General features: G+C 42.2%; 1 protein-coding gene across 2 annotated transcripts in view; it reads right to left on the bottom strand.

Moving 5' to 3' along the window:
* PTCHD1 (patched domain containing 1) overlaps nucleotides 1-16,823 on the bottom strand; it is a 366,564-nt gene that overhangs the window by 27,103 nt on the left and 322,638 nt on the right. The window lies entirely within an intron of this gene.

The raw sequence follows: 16,823 nt of genomic DNA, 5'->3' as shown, positions 1-16,823 counted from the left end.
TTGAAATCAAGCTTAGAAGAGATTTCTCACATTGAACATGAAAAGAATCGAACTTGTTTTTCTCAGCACCTGAAAAAGAGGCTGATCAATCTTTGCTTCTGTAGTAGCTATTGCAGGGATGAAATCTAAATTTTTCCCCTACCGGTTCTGTGGGTGTGGCTTAATTTGTGGGTGTGGCTTGGTAGTCAGATGACTGGGTGGGCGTGGCCAATAACAATAAATTATAAAAATAATAAACAAAGTATACAAAACAATAAGAGGTACCAAAAACCTACTTTCACACTTTACACACACACAATAAAACACAACTGACTCACACACAATGTAAAAGCAGCTGCATTTCACCCAAAATGGCCCCTGCAACAAGCAGAAACCTCACACTTTCACACTTTACACACACACAACACAACTGACTCACGCACACACACACATACACACACACACACAATGCCACATACAGCTTTGTGAGATTCTGTGTGTTTGTGTAGTTAGAGTGAAACACTACAGAAACACACCAATCTCAGAAAGCTGCATAAATATTTTATTTTATTATTTTATTTATTTTTTTAGATCAGGGTTCTCCAACCTTAGTAACTTTAAGGTTTGTGGACTTCAACTCCCAGAGTTCCTCATTCAGCAAAGCAGGCAGTCAAAGCAGGCTGCAATCAGTAGCTTAAGTAAAGCATGGTGTTGCCAGCCCGAAAGGAGCAGTAACTATAGGTAAGTGAGGAGGGGGCATTGGGTGGGCATGGGTGGGGGCTCTTGTAAGTGTGGGCTGTTAAAAATGATTTTAAAAGCCTGTGAGGATCAGGGAACTCCTCTGGGATCGCCAGAGGAAAAAAAGATTTTAAAAGCTCCTCTGACGATCTCAGCTGAAGTTTCCTCATAGCAGCCCAGAACCTTTTAAAATAATTGTTTTAACAAGCTCTTCAGCCAAAGAGCTTATAGAAAACATGTTTTTAAAGGTTCTGGTGATGAGGAACTCAGGTGAGATCGCCAGAGGAGCCTTTTAAAACTTTTTTAATAAAAGTTTTTTAAAAAAAGAGTTTAAAGGCTCTGCCGATCTCAGCTGAGCCGTGGGATCCTCAAAGGCTTTTTTTTTACTTTTTGTATAAGATTTCCTCTCATATAAGCCTTGCTATATAAGCCCAAATCATCTCTATAGATGTCTCTTTTTTCATATTCATAATAAAAAATTCTTTCATTTGCTTTTACATTCATTTACATTTTGTTCATATTTAAACAAATTCTCATTCAACCTCCATGATCTCCTAGCCTCCTTTTCCCGATCAAATTCAATCCAAACCGGACTATGATCAGATAGAGTTCTTGAACAAATCTTAGTCTTCTTTACTCTAGAATACAAATCATTAGTAATCAAAATAAAATCAATCCTCGAAAATGATTGGTGCCTGTCAGAAAAGAAGGTAAAATCCCTCTCTTCTGTATTATGTTCTCTCCAAATATCTCTTAATTCCAAGTCCTCCATCATTTCAAAAAAAGCCTTTGGTAATTTCGCCCGGCTTGATATCTTCCTTAAACTTTTTTTGTCTTTTTGAGTATCCAACACACCATTCCAATCACCCATTAATATATATGATTTATAATCCCAAAATACTATTCTTTTATGTAAAAATTTGAAAAAATTTTCTTGTTGTTGATTCGGAGCATAAACTCCTATTAATAATGTCCTCTTTCCCTCCAACAAAAGTTCAATAGCAATGTATCTTCCTTGCTTATCCACCTCAATTAATTTTGCTGATATAACCTTCTTTATATATATAACTAAACCATTTTTTTTTCCAAAGAGGAGGCAACAAAATGTACTCCCAGTTTTGAATTTATCAAATATTTCTGGTCTAAAGATCTAATATGTGTTTCTTGTAAACAGGTAATGTCATTTTTAAATTGTTTCAAATAGTGAAATACTTTCCTTCTCTTCTGCGGTGAATTCAAACCATTAACATTCCAAGATAATAGTTTAATTGCCATTATCGGCCAAAGGAAACTTTTGGAACACTAGCCGCAGATCACATTTTGCTTTAGGCCTTGCTCCTCCCACTGTTTCCGTTGTAGTAGTTGCCAGTTGTTGTTGTGCCTTCATCTCTTGTTCCTTGCGTTTAGCAGCAGCTCTTGTCAGCCTTTGTTCTTTTGAGTCTAAACCCGTTGTAGGTATTTCCAACACTTGTAATAAATCTTCTTCCATCACAATCTGTTCTTGTACCTGCTTCACTTCTCTTTCCTTCACTTCAGTCTCCCTTCTTCTAGCTTCCAATGGAGGAAGACTTCCAACTTTTAATGCCTCAACATAAAATTCTCTTGCTTTTCCAACTGTATTGAGACGATATACTTTCCCTGCATAATATACTATTATACCAGTTGGAATATCCCATCTATATTCAATCTGACATTTTTTAAGTTCATTCACCAGGAAGGCAAATTCCTTCCTAGCCCTTAACATTTTTGGTGGAATTTCCTTTAATATTAAAATATCTTGACCAGCAATCTGAATCTTCTCCCCCTTATATGAGGCTTGCAAAATCTGATTTCTCACTGTTCTATTTGTAAAATAAATAACAACATCCCTTGGCAACTTTTTTTGCCTTGCTATCCAAGAATTCACACGATATATTTTATCAATTTGATAAGCCACATCTGCTGGACGAGCTGCTAATATCTCAGCAAATACTTCAGAAAAAATTTCCCTTAAATTCTCTTCTTTATTCTCTTTCAAACCACGGATTCTTAGAGCAAATTCCATATTTCTATATTGTATCAAAACTATTTCATCATCTGTTTTTTCCATTTTACTTTGAAATTCAGCCATTTTATTTTCTAATTTTGAATTATGTTGCTTAATTTCTTCAACTTCCTCTTCTAATAAAATCACATTTGTTGCCAAACTTTGTACTGCAATTACAAATCCTTCCTTAACTTCTTTATTTCCCACTTGAATTTCTAATATCTGCTCTTTCATTTCAGACATCTCATCAGTTATTACTTTAAATTTTTCTTGCATAAAGTCTTTTAAGTTCTCTTGTACCGCCTCTAAGTTCAATGTTCTAGTCTCTGCTGTATGAGCTGGAGAAGCACCAGCTGATGAAATTCCAGAGCCCTTTGTTACAGTAGACTTTAATTGTTTGGCTGCCATCTTCTATAAAATTATTTATTTATTTCCAACTTAATATTCACTTTAAATCTTCTTAACCTCTGAGAAACACAGTCTTTTAAAGCAATATTTAAAAATCTCCCCTAGATTCTATCAGCAGGCAGCAAAGAGTTAAAGAGTTAAAGTAGCAAATAACATGCAATTTACCAGCAGCAGACGGCAAACGCTAAAAGTATCACTTTCGCTTTCCACTCGTTAACTTGTTAACAATTCGCCTCCATTTTCTTGCTGTTTTCAAGCTTGTTACAAAGTAACGGGGAATTGGCTTGGCTACTTGCATAAAGTTCTCCCACTTTCGTTCTGTCCGGTATAATCCTTTATTGTCCAAAATAAATCTTGGTGTTTGGTCGTGGTGATTGGTTCCGCCAAAGCAGAAAAATCCTCGGATCTGGAGCACTTCGGGTTGCTGGAGGGAACTTAACCCTTCAAACCCCTTTTTTCTCAGGGGCTTTTGGGAAATTCTACCTCTGCCCTCAGCTCACCATCTCTTCTTCTCCCGAAGAGATGGTTTTTCGAACCGCTGGACAGCAGATTTAAGCTGTCCTAGCGATTCCACATAATCCAGAGGTTGGTGATCGTAAAGATCACCGCCATCACCTACGGTGCCAAACAGGAAGTCTTTTTTACTTTTAAGGGCATGTTTTCAGCTGAAGAAAGGATTTGATATAGCGTTGCCAATTTTGACCACTTGTTGTCTGTTTGAAAGGAAGGCATTTATCCAATTGTGAAGAGGTCCTGAAATGCCGTAGGATTTTAGTTTTAGGAGAAGTTTATCATGTACTACTGAGTCAAAAGCTTTGCCAAAGTCTATGTAGATTGCATCTATTGCTTTTCCCTGATCAAGGTTAGTAGTCCATATGTTTTTGCAGTGGAGAAGTTGTAAGTCACATGATAATTTTTTTCTGAAACCAAGTTGTTTATTAGAGAGTAGGTTGTTTGTTTCTAGGTGGAGGGTTGATGATAGATTCCATTACCTTGCATGAGACAAACATAGAGAGATAGGTCTGTAATTTTCAACTAGGCTGGGATCTCCTTTTTTGAAGATAGGGATGACTGTGGCTAGAGACCAGAGTTTGGGAAGGGAACTAGACGTGAAAGCTTTATTAAAGATTATGCTTAGGGGTTCAGCTATATTAATTGAAAGTTTTTTTAAAAAGTATGCACATAGTCCATCAGGTCCAATAGATAATGATGGTTTCAGGTTGTGAAGAGCTTTTTCAACATTATCTTCTGTGAAGTCTATATGTGTTAAGTCGTTGTTAACATTTTTAGTAGGATTGAGGAATGTTGGATATGAGCCATCGCTGTTTATAAAGACTGAGTCGAAGAATGTGTTAAATAAGTTTGCTTTAACTATTTCATCAGTACATTCTTTACCATTTGATTCTTTTAGTGGTGGAATGGATCTTGTTTCTTTAAGTTTATTGTTCACAAAATTATAAAAAGCATGATTGGAATTAGTGCATAGAAAGTTGTCTTCTTGCTTGGTGTGGTAAATGTTACAGTTTTTATTTGGTTGCAAACATTTCTGTAGCAGTTTTTGAAGTTTGCTACATAGCCCTTTTTGTTTCTTCTCCAGAGGGATTTTTTTTTTTTGGATTGAAGCTTTTTTATTGATATGGGTAATTTGTTTTTGTTTTTTGATTTTGGTGGTGATTTGTGGTACGTATAGTTTGATGATTTTATTGATTTCAAGTAGGAATACTTTATAGTGGTCTTCTGCAGTGATACAGGTTGAGAATAGATTTTGCCAGTCAAGAAATGAGAGATCATTGTTTATAATATCATAGTTGGCTTTTTTAAAATTGTAGTTTGGAGTACTATTGTTATGACGAATTATGTGAGGGCGTATATTTAGACAAAAATCTATCATGCAGTGATCACTGTTGGAAAAGGGTTCTTTTATTTGTAGTCCATAAATTGAGTTCGTGTTATTACAAAAGATGAGGTCGAGGCAGTTCTTGAGTTTAGTATTGTTAGTCATTAGTTGTTCAAGACCTAGGTTTGTAACGGTGCTGTATAGTGTAGTATGGATTGGTTCGGTTGTACATTCATTTGTTATCCAGTTTATAGAAGGTAGATTTAGTTTCACCCAGGAAGATGAGAGGCTATGAGCAAGAGGTAGCCCATGTTAGTAGTGAGGTTAATGTATTTGCATGAGCGATGTCGTAGTCAGGGGCTCTGTAGCATAGTATGAATCTAAGTGTGGTATTGGTGGACAGGTCACATACAATAGTTTCAGGAAGAGAAAGTTTATGTGCAACTTGAATAATTTTTAAGTTCAGTGATTTTTTATAAAAGATAGCTACTCCACCACCTCTGTGGTGTTCACGATCTGATCAAAGGACTTGATATTCTTTGTTTGAAATAATGGAGTCAGTGAGGGATAGCAGTGTTTCACAAACAAATATGATATCAAATGTATCATTGTTTAATAAGAGGGTAAATTCAGGTAATTTGTTTACAATACTTCTTGCATTTATTAATTTACATTTGAGACCTGTAGTGTTTGGTGTAGGAAAGGTAAGGGGTGTGCATACCTAGTTATGATTGGTAGTTGATTGAGGGTTATTTGTAACAGGTGGTAGAAGGAAGGTTGGTTGAGCAATGAGTGGTTGATCGTTGGATGATTGGAGATGATTGGATTGAAGATTAGTAGGTTGATCAATGGGTGGATGGATGTTTCGATTTATAGATGGATGGATGTCTTGTTTGATGGATGGTTGAATGTTTTGATTGAAGTGTGGCTGAGTGATGGGGATTTGATTGAAGGATTTTCTTTTTATGCAGTCAGCACGGTAGTCAATGTAAAGGTTAGTTTCTCCTTCTTGTCATTGTTTGAGCTCTGAACGAAGTTCACGGGATCTAATACGTTGTAGGAATGATAAGTCTGGTCTAGCTCTAAGTTTGTTATAGCTGAGGTTGTTTCTGGCAATTGTGTTTATAGTATAAATGAAATTTCTTTTGCTGGTTTCATTTTTGCATATGATTCTACAAAATTTAGGTGCTACTGAACCATCACTGTATTTGAATTCAGGTGGCATGCTAAAAATAGGAGGCTTAGGGGCTTTTTAATTAGTTGTTTTAATAGATTTTTTAAAGGGAGTTTTAATGGGGATTTTAAGGGTTGGGAGGGGGGGGAGGGTCGAGATGGGTGGGGGGAAAAACCCACTGGGGTGGGGGGGGAGGGTATGTCCAGTCCCAGTGCGTGCTCACGGCTTCATTTCATCGGGTCCGAAGACGGGGGGGAGGGGGATGTTCAGAGCGTAGAATGTTATTCCATCTGTACGGTAAGTGGGAGAGGCAGATATGGCGGAGGCAAGGGGTCGTATCGTTCCCTGGGAGCACGTGCTCGATGTTTAAAAGCAATCATGTGCTCCGGCCCCTCAGTCCTTACTCGTTCCCCAGACGGCCAAGATCCTCAGAGCCTGGGTCTTCGGCTGATGCTGTGCAATGCCCGGTCTGTGGTAAATAAGGCTCCCTTGATTTACGACCTTATACAGAGGGAGTCCGCGGACTTTACGGGCGTTACAGAGACCTGGTTGGGCACAGAGGGGGGTGTTCCCCTGGTTGAACTGTGCCCTCCGGGTTTCCGTGCATTTCATCAGCCGAGGGCCCAAGGTAGGGGTGGGGGGGTGGCGGTTGTGATTAAAGAAAGTCTAGAGCCGAGGGAGTCCACTGTCCAGATAGCTGGTTGTGAATCCCTCCTTGTGAAGTGGGGCCATAGGAATCAGATGGGTCTGTTGATCGCGTACCTGGCTCCTTGCTGCGTGACTATAGCCCTGCCTGAGCTGCTGGAGGTGCTGGCCGGGGTGGCAGTTGAGATTCCCAGACTTTTGGTCATGGGGGATTTCAACTTGCCATCGGCCAGCTTGTCATCAACGGTAGCTCAGGAGTTCCTGGCTTCCATGACGGCCATGGACCTGATTCAAGTAATTGATGGCCCTACACACATGGGGGGAGGCACACTAGATCTGATTTTTATCTCTGGACAGTGGATTAATGATCTGGTATTAGGAGATTTAGTGACGGAACCGGTGTCATGGTCGGATCATTTTCTCCTTCGCCTGGACTTTCGGACCGCCGCTCACTACCGCAGGGAGACGGAACCAATGCGTTGGTTCCGTCCCAGGCACCTGATGGACCCTGAGAGGTGCTGGATGGAGCTTGGGCCGTTCCCTGAGGATCTTGCCCACAGCACGACTGAAGAACTAGTTGCGGCCTGGGAGCGGGCCGCGGCTGGGGCTTTGGACCGTGTCGTGCCTTTGCGACCTCTGACCTGGCGTAGATCTCACTTGGCTCCTTGGTTCTCTGAGGAGCTGAGGGAGATGAAACGCCGGAGAAGACGCCTAGAGAGTACCTGGAGGTCTAGCCGTTCCGAGGCTGATCGGACACTAGTGAGATCTTTTACTAAGACCTACCTAGTGGCAATGAGGAGGCAAACGTTCTCGTTTCCACCCTCATTGCATCGGCAGATAACCACCCGGCCGCCCTGTTCCGGTGACTCGCCCTCCTTCATCAGGAGGCGGGATGACCCCACAGGGACGTGCTGAGGAGTTTAACGGTTATCTATACGATAAAATCGTTCAGCCGGGATAGTTTAGACCAAAATTACGATGATCCAAGTGGGATGGCAGAGGCACGCCTTGTTGAGGTTGTTTGGGATGAGTTTGAGACTGTGGCTCGAGGCGTGGACAGGTTACTGGGGAGGCTACATGCGACCACATGTTTACTGGACCCGTGTCCTTCCTGGCTGGTGCTGGCTACTCAGGAAGTGACACGAGGCTGGCTCCGGGGAATTATAAATGCTTCTTTGATGGAAGGGGTTTTCCCCGCTGCTTTGAAAGAGGCGGTGGTGAGACCCCTCCTCAAGAAGCCTTCCCTGGACCCAGCTATTTTGGGAAATTACCGTCCAGTCTCCAACCTTCGCTTTGTGGCGAAGGTTGTAGAGAGTGTGGTTGCATGGCAGCTTCCCCGGTACCTGGATGAAGCCGTCTATCTAGACCCGTTCCAGTCCGGCTTCCGGTCCGGTCACAGTACGGAGACAGCTTTGGTCGCGTTGGTGGATGACCTCTGGAGGGCCAGGGATAGGGGTTGTTCCTCTGCCCTGGTCCTATTAGATCTCTCAGCAGCGTTTGATACCATCGACCATGGTATCTTGCTGCACCGGTTGGAGGGGTTGGGAGTGGGAGACCGGTCGCAGACGGTGTTGACAGGGGGGCAGAGGTCGACCGCGAGACACCTTACTTGCGCGGTGCCTCAGGGGTCGATTCTCTCGCCCCTCCTGTTCAACATCTACATGAAGCCGCTGGGTGAGGTCATCAGTGGTTTCGGGGTGAGTTATCATCTGTACGCTGATGATACTCAGCTGTACTTTTCCACCCCGGACCACCCCAACGAAGCTGTCGAAGTGCTGTCCCGGTGTCTGGAAGCCGTATGGGTCTGGATGGGGAGAAACAGACTCAAGCTCAATCCCTCCAAGATGGAGTGGCTGTGGATGCCGGCACCCCGGTACAGTCAGCTGCAGCTGGCTGTGGGGGGCGAGTTATTGGCCCCAACGGAGAGGGTGCGCAACTTGGGTGTCCTTTTGGATGGGCGACTGTCGTTTGATGATCTTTTGGCGGCCGTCTCCAAGAGGGCCTTCCACCAAGTACGCTTGGTGCGCCAGTTGCGCCCCTTTCTTGACCGGGATGCCTTATGCATGGTCACTCATGCCCTTGTCACTTCCCGCTTGGACTATTGCAATGCTCTCTACATGGGGCTGCCCTTGAAGTGCACCTGGAGGCTGCAGTTAGTCCAGAATGCAGCTGCGCGGGTAATAGTGGGAGCAACTCGTTGCTCCCATGTAACACCAATCTTGCGCAGTTTGCACTGGCTTCCTGTGGTCTTTCGGGTGCGCTTCAAGATTCTGGTTACCACCTTTAAAGTGCTCCATGGCTTAGGACCCGGGTACTTACGGGACCGCCTGCTGTTACCTTTTGCCTCCCACCGACCCGTACGCTCACACAGAGAGGGCCTTTTCAGGGTGCCGTCCACCAAGCAATATCGGCTGGGGGCCCCCAGGGGAAGGACCTTCTCTTTTGGAGCTCCTACGCTTTGGAATGAACTTCCCCCTGGTTTACGTCAAGTGCCTGATCTTCGGACTTTTCGCCGTGAGCTGAAAACGCACCTATTTATTCAAGCGGGACTGGATTGAAATTTTATTGGGGTTAGTTATATTTTAAGATTTTAAATTGTTTTAATATTTCGGCCACATTATAATATGTTTTTTAATTTCTTTTAATGTTTATATAGTATTTTTACTTGGCTGTACACCGCCCTGAGTCCTTTGGGAGAAGGGCGGTATAAAAATCGAAATAAATAAATAAATAAATAAATATCTCTGGAGACTTCGGTTATTTCACTAGGGTCGAAAGTTGATAATTTGTAATTTGAAATGATGTTTCGTATTTTATCAGTATCTGGTTCATTTGTAATATCTAGACCAAATAATATAGCATTTTGACGTTTTTTTCTCTCTCTCAATTGTATCTCTTACTAGTAAGAGATTGTTGTTTGGTTGATTGGTAGATGTTTGTGGTTTAGTTGTGTACAAGGCAATGTTTGTTGAATTGGTAGATGTTTTTGATCAGTTGTGATTCCATTTATTTTTGCTATAATTTTATTTTCAAGGATTGTGAAACGTGCATCAAGGTATGCTAGTAATTTTTTTTCAAGTTTGTTTGAATGGTGTTAATGACAGTTTTTTCAATGTTTGATAGAATAGAGTTAGTGATAGTTTTTCTAAGTTAGCTTGAATAGATTCGATGATATTTTGTTGAGATTTTATAAATATATCCGTTTAGTGTATTATCAAATATAGGGTTATTACAGTTATGACATAATTTTGATTCGTATTGGTCATTATTTGCAGTTGCATCTATTGATCGAGAGCATTTTGTATTTTTGTTGGAATTTCTGTTTGGCATGTTTGATATTCTGTTAGTATTTTATAGTTAATTTTGCTGTAATTATACTGATGTTAATAGATGGTAAGGTAGGATTTTAGATTGACTCTCTCTTTCCACAAGATGGCAGTGTTAGAAAGATGGAGAATGGATGGATATAGGATGGACCAAATTCAGTGAAGTAGTATCTCTCTAATACTTTCTCTACTTTAACTTTTCACTTTCACACCTTTTCTCTTTAAGATAACACGTTTTTTAAGGCTGTGATGTTTGAGTTCGTGGGGATGTTGATGATGGAGGTAAGGTGGTTGATAGTGATGGCGGATGTTTGAGTTAGCAGAGAAGGAAGTGGTGGGGAGATGAAGATGGGCGAAAGTAGTGAGGACGGTAATGGCGGATGTTGAAGGTAGCAGAGAAGAAGGTGGTGGGAGGATGGAGGCAATTCAAGAGATTCACCCTGGCAACATAGATCTCCTTGGCGGGGAATTCAAAATTTAAAGTGGAGTTTCAGTAGGGCTCATCCTGTGCCTGCAGGCAAGGGCGGTGATGAGTGGAAACAGCGGTGATGGAGGGCAGTGGCACTGGAAATTCCGGCAGTGGGGCGGAAGCAGTCCAGTGGGACAGCGGCGGGTGGAGGTAGCCCTGAACGGTGGTGGTGGGGTCCGGATCCTGGTGGTGGTGATCTGGCGGCAGGGCTGATGGTGGGGTTGATGGTCGCTGTTTAGATCTGGCGGCGGGGCTGGCGGTGGCAGGGCTGATAGTCGCTGTTCCAGCGGCCGCTGTTTCAGGTGGCGGCGGGGCTGGTGGTCGCCGCTTCAGGCAGTGGCGGCTGCATCGGTTCTGGCAGCAGTGGGCGCCTCGATTCCTGCGCTACAAATCCAGCTGCCTCGATTACGGTGGTGATGGTCGCCTCAGGCAGCGGTGGCTGCCTCGGCTCTGGCAGCAGTGGGCACCTCGATTCCTGCGCTACGAATCCAGCCGCCTCGATTTCAGCGGTGATGGTCGACTCAGGCAATCAGTTGTATGATTGTTTCCTTAGTTAAAGACTGCGGGCTACAGTTGGGCTCAGATAAAATATTACATGCTTGTGTGTGTTACATTATTCATGTCTATCTGGTGTACCTCATATAGCGTTTTTCATATATCATTGGAGACCTCTGATTCAGTATGTTGTAAAATATTTCCTTCAATAGTTCTTATAAGAATATATACAATGACCTGTTTGAAAAAGATAGCACCAGAGAAGTAGAAATATGATGTTAATGGGATGGACATTTTGTGATGAGCATGTGCTAATAAAGACCCACAAGAGAAGAAGAATCAGTAGCTTTTGGATAAAAATTTTGGAAACCTGACACTTTGGTTTCCTTGTGGGTCTTGTCTTTAATGGTGTCTTTTTTCCCTCAAACATAAATAATTTAGGTCTAACCGAACAACAGTTGAACAGTAACCAATACAACAGAGAACAGGACAGCATTATTGAGACATTTAAGGATTTTTAAGGAATGTCTTTCATACAAGGGGTGGGGGGTGGGGGAGAGAAGGAAAAGTATCTAAAGATTTGAAACCTTTCTGAATAAGAACATGTGTCAGGCCTGGAAACCATATTAAACTTTAGGTTTCCAGACGCTGCCACATTTTTATCTTGAGGGGAGGAGGGGGGGTTGAGGGGTATGGTAACATTCTTCAAAGGGTCAAGGTCGGATGGTGTCACGTCTGCAGGAAGAGTGGCAAGAAGTTACTCGAATGAACTGGAAGAACGTGGGACCGTGTGATCATCAGGGGGGTGGGACTATGGGGGTTTGTATAACTGGGGAAACGAATCCGGAACTTCAGTTTTGGGAATTGCACTCATCGTGTGCCAGTCTCCTCATGCTAGTAAAGGACTCTGAGAAAAAGAAAAAATGCCTCTGAGTTTCTTTTACGCAGAAGAGGTATTTCTGGAACCTTGACATTATTCCCAAAACTCTAAAAACTTTCTTTTGCTAACGGTACCCTCTTCTCCTCTCAGAGGGGGCCCGTTAGAGGGGTGCTGGGCCCCAGTCTCCGCAACCTCCACAGCGGTGCAAAGACCCAGTGAAGATGGAAGAGCAGCAAGTTGAAAGCGTAGAAGGAGCCACGAAACAGGATTCTAACGATTTAGTAGAAGTCACCTATTTCCCATCTGACGACAGGACCCAAGCCCAAAAGGAAGAGCCTGCTTGTCCGCTTGGAGCATGCCCCAAGGACTCTGATTCATGGGTGAGCTGCCAGTCGGGAGAAAACATTTCCCCGGGGGGGAATGGAGAGCCCCCTCCCTCTTCTCAACCTCACTGGAGGGCAATAAAACCTGGAGAATCGGGAGAGTCCCTGGATTGGGACCTGAGAAACCCCCTGAAATCCCAGTCTCTATTAGACCTCCCTGAAACTTTTGAGCGGCTGGAGGTGAGACCTCGAGAGCCTTTAGCTCAGCCTAGATTCACCTTCCCTCCCACCAGAGAGAGAGAAACTACTGAAGCTCGAAGCCGTTCCGATGAACGCAAGAGAACCCCCCCTCCCTCTTTCAAACGGCAGGGAATTCAGGCGGCACCAGAAGCCTGGGGGGGATCGCAACTCCCCCCTCCAATTGATCTTTCCCGCCAGCAGAGGCCTACGCTGCCTCCAGCAGCGTCTATCCCGCCTGGATGGGCGTTCTATCCGGGACAAGGGTGGATTCAGTATCAATGGCAACCAGCTAGTTCAGCCCCTTCCTTTCCTGTGGGCCTCACGCCGATGGTTGTTTCATCTGCTGAAGCGTCTCAAGGACTTAGTTCTGGTTTCCATCCGGAAACTAACGGAGCGGCTGAAAAACTTAATTCCATGGTGGAACAATACATACGGTGTTACGTAAATTACCAACAAGAAAACTGGTCCGACTTGTTACCATTTGCAGAGGTTGCATATAATAATGCGGTACACACCAGCACGGGGTTAACCCCTTTTCAAGTAACCAGCGGCATGGACTTCATTCCAATGCCTGAACTCCCCGTTCAACCCCCCACTTCAGTCTCCCTAACAGACTGGATGAATTCATTAAAAAAAGGTTGGGAAAATACAAAAAAAGCTTTAGCTGTAACAGCTCGAAATTACAAAGCCCAAGCTGACAAACACCGTTCCCTTCAACCCCCTTTTCGCATTGGAGATAAAGTCTTTTTGTCTACTAAGTATCTAAGATTACGAATACCCAACAGGAAATTCGGTCCAAAATTTTTGGGTCCTTTCCCCATTGTAAAAATTATTAATCCCGTAACCGTCCAACTCAAACTCCCTCGCATGTTGGGAAGAATACACCCGGTATTCCATACCAGCTTACTAAAACCTGCTAAACAATCCCGCCTAAGGCCTCACCCTACCGCTCCCCCACCCCCCTTGATAATCCAAGGTGAAACTCACTATGAAATCAAGAAAATTCTTGACTCTAGACTCTACAGAGGTCAATTACAATACTTAGTCCACTGGAAAGGATACCCATTATCTGAATCTACTTGGGTCAAAAGTTGGAAAGTGAATGCGGACAATTTAATTAAACAATTTCACGACACTTTCCCTGACAAACCTAAGAAACCTCTTGGAGAGGGGAGGGGGGGGGTAGAAGGGAATTGTGGACCATTGGCACTTTTCTTTATCGACTCTTTGTTTTTCTTTCCTAGGATATAGTTTCTTTTCTAAGAGGGGATGCCTGTCAGGCCTGGAAACCATATTAAACTTTAGGTTTCCAGACGCTGCCACATTTTTATCCTGAGGGGAGTAGGGGGGGTTGAGGGGTATGGTAACAAGGTCGGATGGTGTCATGTCTGCAGGAAGAGTGGCAAGAAGTTACTCGAATGAACTGGAAGAACGTGGGACCGTGTGATCATCAGGGGGGTGGGACTATGGGGGTTTGTATAACTGGGGAAACGAATCTGGAACTTCAGTTTTGGGAATTGCACTCATCGTGTGCCAGTCTCCTCATGCTAGTAATGGACTCTGAGAAAAAGAAAAAATGCCTCTGAGTTTCTTTTACGCAGAAGAGGTATTTCTGGAACCTTGACAACATGATTTATCCCTAAGGCTGTAGTAAAAGATAGTCGAAGGGTTTTAGAGACCACTTCAATATGTTTTTAATAAACATGTAGTCCACTATAGGATTCCCAGCTGACTGTACAGCTGACTCCATCAAACACAGCTATTTTCCTGAACTTATTCATGAATGTGGAGGCTGTATTGTACAGCAATCAATTTATAGAAAAGATCCTTAAATACTGTCTTCTAAAAGCTTTGATATGCAAACAATATTTGTGTATAACAAATGGACATTAAAAAGCTAAAATATAGTTCACAAAGCCAGATAGTTGTTTCAGAAATAATCCCAAAGGTACCAAAATCTCAGTGTAGGCTTGTTTTCAATGGTGGGATGTACATATTTCTAGAGTGGCAGTGCTTCCTAGAAAAATGTAAATTCTGCAGAACATTTATGCATGTCTGTCTCATTTCTCCATGAATCAAAATCAAAATATATTTGCCTAGGATTGTGTTAAAAACTAATTGACAACTGCAATCCCAAAGAGTTTGATATTGTTTGAATTGTCTGTTTGAAATATGTAGATGACTCTAATAAGATTCAATAACTCAGGTTGAATTTACTCTTGCTGTATTGTATCCTCATTTGTAGATAAATATGCCAGAACTGATTATCTGGGTTGCAAATGCATTAATATGATAGAAAACATGTTTTGTAATGCATAGGAGCATGAAAAGTGCATGATAGTGGATATAGAATAGAATATCATAGAATAGAATAGAATTTTATTGGCCAAGTGTGATTGGACACACAAGGAACTTGTCTTGGTGCATATGCTCTGAGTGTACACAAAAGAAAAGACACCTTCATCAAGGTACAACACTTACAACACTTAATGATAGTCATAGGGTACAAATTTGACACCTAATGATACAACACTTAATGATAATCATAGGGTACAAATAAGCAATCAGGAAACAATATCAGTATAAATCGTGAGGATAAAGCAACAAAGTTGCAGTCATAAGTGGAAGGAGATGGGTGATGGGAACGATGAGAAGATTAATAATTGTGCAGATTTAGTAAATAGTTTGACAGTGTTGAGGGAATTATTTGTTTAGCAGAGTGATGGCGTTCGGAAAAAAACTGTTCTTGTGTCTAGTTGTTCGGGTATGCAGTGCTCTATAGCGTCGTTTTGAGGGTAGGAATTAAAACAGTTTATGTCCAGGATGTGAGGGATCTGTAAATATTTTCACAACCCTCTTTTTGATTCGTGCAGTATACAGGTCCTCAATGGAAGGTAGATTGGTAGCAACTGTTTTTTCTGCAGTTCTAATTATCCTCTGAAGTCTGTGTCTATCTTGTTGGGTTGCAGAACCAAACCAGACAGTTATAGAGGTGCAGATGACAGACTCAATAATTCCTCTGTAGTGGGGGCGTAGCCAGCATCGCAACAGAACGGTCGCACACCCCAATAGCTCCGGGGTGAGCGCTGAAATCCACCCTGATATGGGGGTCCACTTTGGACCATAGCTGCCCCATAGAGGCAGCAAAGAATGGGGGAGCTGCTGGAGCGCAAAGGGAGGCTGCAAACTCCCTGCAGCACCAGTCTTTTCCCCCTGACCCAGTGGGGAGGAACTGCAGCCGCCATCAGCTGCTTCAAAGTCGGGACGGCCACAAGAACGGGCAGGAGGACAAAGCACAATTTCAGAACAGAATATTGAAGTCGGGTGAGTTGTCACCAGCTCAAGAAGAAGCATTGTTTAAAAATAGGCACAAACATTGAAGAAACACTGAAATAGCGGCTAAATTTAATGGAAAGTGAAAATGAAAAATAATTTAAAGGATACCTAAATTCTGAAAGAGAGGGCTTGGAACTGAAGTCTAGAGCCCTAATTAAATAAAGGAGAATAAGCTTTTAATTATACAACTGTTTGAGAATACTGGGAGTTTGAGGCTTTTTTGAGGAAATAAGCTCAAGCTTAAAAGAAACATTGAAATAGTGGTTAACTTTAAGTGAAAGTGAAAATGGAAGGAAATAAGTTAAAAGATACCTGAATTTTGACAATGAGGGCTTGGAATTGAAGCTTAGAGCCCCAACTAAATAAAGGAAAATAAGTTCTTTTTTAATTAAACAATTGTTTTGAGATTTTTGGAAATTTTGATTGATTATTTAAGATATACATAAGAAAAGAAAAAAGAGAAAGGAGCCAAAGGAAATACTACATTGACTTTAATGGAATACCTTAAATCCCTCTCCTCTGTAATTTGGGACTAGAAGAAATATAAAGAAATTATTAAAATGGGATAAGATTTGGAAAAAGGGAAACAAGTGGAGACAAAGGGAAGGCGTGGTCTAGTATCATAGAAACGAAATGGACACTGTGTTATTTGTGACTTTAAATTAAAGGAGGACACTTAAAGGCAGAGGAAGAAATGAAAGAAAGAAATTGTCTTTGTGAGTTCAAGATAATTTCAAGAAAGATGGATATATCTGTGTGATTTCAGTATATATTTAAGAAAAGATTTTGAACAAGAAAGCTGACCTTTATGATTTAAAACATCCAAGAACAAGAAGAAACTTAATTGTCATTTAAACACGATAGAAACAAAATGGCCACTTTGTTATTTGTGAATTGCAACTGTATTAAAGAGTGACATCTAGAGGCAGGGAAGAAACACAAGAATG

The sequence above is a fragment of the Ahaetulla prasina genome, chromosome 5, assembly GCF_028640845.1.
Source record: "Ahaetulla prasina isolate Xishuangbanna chromosome 5, ASM2864084v1, whole genome shotgun sequence".
In the NCBI taxonomy this organism is placed as follows: Eukaryota; Metazoa; Chordata; class Lepidosauria; order Squamata; family Colubridae; genus Ahaetulla; species Ahaetulla prasina.
The sequence above is the reverse complement of the archived record's forward strand: the minus strand, read 5'-3'. Positions and strand labels throughout refer to the sequence as shown.